The sequence below is a fragment of the Nicotiana sylvestris genome, chromosome 4 (assembly GCF_000393655.2).
Source record: "Nicotiana sylvestris chromosome 4, ASM39365v2, whole genome shotgun sequence".
NCBI lineage: Eukaryota > Viridiplantae > Streptophyta > Magnoliopsida > Solanales > Solanaceae > Nicotiana > Nicotiana sylvestris.
The window spans coordinates 159,167,444-159,171,551 of NC_091060.1; the positions used below are offsets into that span (position 1 = coordinate 159,167,444).

A 4,108-nucleotide genomic window follows, 5' to 3' on the forward strand; every position below is an offset into this window, starting at 1 on the left:
TATATACATTTTTCTCGACAATGCCTTTGGCCCAATCAAGCATATTCTTTTACTTCGATTCAAAAAATTTATAGGTATTTATTCTCCAAAATAAAATATTGTGCTTAACATCACCTGTTTTCCACAAAAAATAGAAGAATTGGACGTAATACAGAGGACCCCAAGAAACAAAGCCCAATCTAAGTATATTTCGCGAAAATAGCACGGTATAGTAAGTTTTCGGACTGGTCATTCAAAAATAGCCAGTGTGTATCAAGTCAATGAAAAATAGCCACTATTTTGCTGTAACAGAGACCGGTCCAGCATAATATACTGGAGTTCAGTGCACCTGTGTATGAACTCCAGCATATTATGCTGGACCGATATATTTTGCTGGCTCCAGTATAATATATTGGAGAGTGAAGCACCGGTGCTCCAAACTCCAGTATATTATGCTGGACCGGTATACTTGCTGGAACTCCAGTATATGCTGGAGTTCTAGTGTACTGATGCTGGAACTCCATCATATTATACTGGAGTTCCAACATACTTATCCTGGAACTCCAGTATAATATGCTGGAGTTCAAGTGTACTTATGCTGGAACTCCAGCATAATATACTTGCGTATTTTTCGGGTTTTGAACAGTGTTTTCGCTCAGATTTATTTTTACATGAAAAATGGCTAAATTTCGATTACTTTTGAAATTGGGCTATTTTTAAACGACCAGTTGTAAATCTGGCTATTTTTGAATTTCACCTGTATATTTCGTATTCTAGTCTGCTAAGCCTGTGGGCTTGCCATAGTAGAAGATGGGCCTATATACTATTTAATTTTGATTTTTGAATATGGGCTTCATCTGAGCATGCACTAAATGGAAGTAAGTACTATAATTCATTTGTTTTCTTCCATATTAGCTAGCATTATTTTGTTTGGAAAACATTATGTTCTTATTTATTCTTTTCTAATGTTATAAAAACATACAATCTACTGGATCGGCTTATGCAGACGATTGTATAAGTACCATACTAATAATTATCATTTTCAGGCATAGTAGTGCTATTACTAGCACTTAAATTTTCAAGATGTGCCAAAATGTAGATGTTGAGAAAAGTGTAGCAATGTTTATTCTATCCTTATCTATCTTTAGATGAATAATGGTAAATAAATATGGAACTGGGAGATAAACAAAAGTGTTGAAATTGGCCTGGTTCATTCATTTTTAGCCCGAAAGTATATTTAAAATCGAATTCCCCAACTTTTTTTTTTTATTAATAACCTGCCATCATAAATAATATTAGAGCGCTTAATGGAGTTTCCATTAATCAATTCAATGGTTGTAGACCTCGATTTAAAGCTAATTTTATTCCATAGAATAAGGCGAATAATTAGAGTAATCAAAGTGAGCATGGCTCATGAGTCTAGCCTAATCCAACCCATTACTTGGGTAAGATTGGGCTAAAAATTTTCTAGCTCATTTAAAAGCGAGACTTATAGGATCAACCCAAGTTAGCCCGCCGGAATAATTCAGTGAAAATAGCACGGGCTAGCCGGTTTTAGAACTGGTAATTGAAAAATAGCTAGCATTTTCAATGTCTTTGAAAAATAGCCACTATTTAGCCGCAACACAGAAAGTTCCAACATAATATACTGGAGATTGGTGCACATGTGTACAAAGGAGGATCTAGGATTTGGAGGTTCCGGGTGCCAAGCTAATCGATTTGATCAACTCGGGCGGCGGTTCAGGTTATTCATCTTTTTTATTTATATAGACAAAAATCTATCAAACGGAAAAAGTATAATAACTATAGCTAATTGACGCAACCATAGAACTTCCAACAATAATATTAATATTATAAATATACATCATCTATTTACAATTGTGCTCGACGAGTTTTCATATTTTGAAAACGATCCATAATGACATCATTACTTACATTTGTGAATATATCACGCTCTATGTAACAAACTAAACAATCATTTAAATATTGGTCACCCATGCTATTCCGTTCTTCATTCTTTATCTGCTTCATGGATGAGAATGCTCTCTCCACAGTTGCGGTAGCAACAGGCAAAATCAGAGTCAACTTCACAAGTAAATAAACATAAGAATAAGTCTCCACAAGATTTGCCTCAATCAATGCTTTTGCCAAATCACTAATTCCTTGTAAGTTGGAGAACTTGAGATTACCAGCACTATAAAAGTATCAAGTTGATAACTCAAGTCTCGAATCTGTACTTCATCAAACTCATTTGGGTAGCAGTTTCCTAAAGTCATTATTCTACCTTTATCAAAATTAGCAAAAGATTTAACCGGATTCAAGCTAGCCATCCCGAGAAGCAAATCGCTACTCACTACATCAAAATGGTCATTAAGCTCTTGAAGCTGCACATCAATTACAACATAAAAAATATCAACACGCAAGTAGTATGAATAACAAACACCGGAAGACTTGCGTCGACTTTCCAGGAAAATAAGATACATCCATCTTGGGAATCAAAATGTCATGCATAACACAAAATGAGGAAACATCATCTAGTAAAGATTTCCATCCACTTTCTCTCATATCTTGCAATCTTTTCTTTGTGATGTTAAGAAACTCCACGACATTCATAATATCTTGATCCCTCTTTTGTAGGATCTTTTTCAACTCATTTGACATTGCCAAAACTTTCAACATCAAGTGAAGCATAAAAACAAATTTGAATGTTGTCATCTCACTCAAAAGATAGTTTGCTTGATTTCTCTCATTTGAGGTAGAACCTTCATATTTAATCACTTCAAGCACACGAACAATAGATGAGAAAATAACAATAAAGTTATCCAATATTTTCAAATGTGATCCCCAACGAGTATCATCTGGTCTTTGAAGCCCGCGTTCTTGATTTAGTCCTCGCCCAATATGAACTTCACCGGACTCAAGTAATTGCTCCAACTTTTCAGCTTGAAAATGTCGAAGCAAATCTCTGTGCTTAAAAGATCCTCCAATGACATTCAACAAGTTAGTAACATGGCAAAAGATGTCTTCAACATCAAAATACTTTTGAGCAATAGCTACAAGTGTTAATTGCAACTGATGCGCAAAGCAATGAATGTAACATGCTGATGAACTATTTTTCATAATCAAAGTCTTGAGACCACTTATCTCCCCCCTCATGTTACTAGCTCCATCATAACCCTGTCCACGTATTTATGATGGACTTAGTGAGTGCTCTGAAAGCAAAGAGTAGATTGCTTCCTTCAATGAGCATGCCGATGTATCACTAACATGGACAAGACCAACAAATTTCTCTACTACTTTACCATTCTTATCAACATAACGCAAAACAAGAGCCATCTGTTCTGTGTGTGAGATATCTTTAGACTCATCAACTAATATACCAAAGTAATCTCCATTTATGTCTTCAATTATAGCCTTTATTTTTTCTTTTGCACAAACATTAATAATATCCTTTTGGATCATAAGGCAAGTCAAAGTATCATTTTGTGGAGCATTTTCTAATATGACCTTTCCACATCCGGATGCTTGTCCCCATACCATTGTAAGAATCCTAGAAGGAGGCTTTGATTAGTTGAAGTTTCACTTTCATCATGACCCCCAAAAGGCAATCCATACAACAATAAAAGTCTTGTCACATCAATTGATGCTTCTAAACGCATCCGATACTCGCTTTTCAACTTAGCGGGGTGCTTATCAAAAACAACTTGAATTGATTGATGTTGATTTGATAAGTCTAGCATCTTCTTGAAACATTTATCATGGACACTATTAACATCACCAACATGTAAACGAAATCTTTCAAGGCCCTTATTCCAAGCCCTAAAACCATTCTTTGTATAAAATTTGCCCGTACTTCCATGAATAAATTCATTTTTGAACAAATGACAACATAAGCAATATGCCGCATCTTTCTTCACACTATACTCCAACCATTTACAAAATTGGACCTTGAATCAACTTGGAACAAATTGACGCATTCTTCCTCCTATTTGAGTTTTGGGAAATTGATGCTTGAAAGGTTAGCAAGGACCTTGTTGAATATAACGTTTCCTTACTTCATCTCGTATTCGAGGGTGGTAATCTGCGATAGGTACCTGGATCGCCTTTAAGCGAGCCCAAATCGAGTTCA

At 35.4% G+C, this 4,108-nt stretch overlaps 1 pseudogene; it reads right to left on the bottom strand.

The window, feature by feature from the left end:
* Positions 1–1,851: 1,851 nt before the first annotated feature.
* Positions 1,852–3,638, bottom strand: LOC104248243 (uncharacterized; annotated as a pseudogene).
* Between the last annotated feature and the right edge of the window lie 470 nt (positions 3,639–4,108).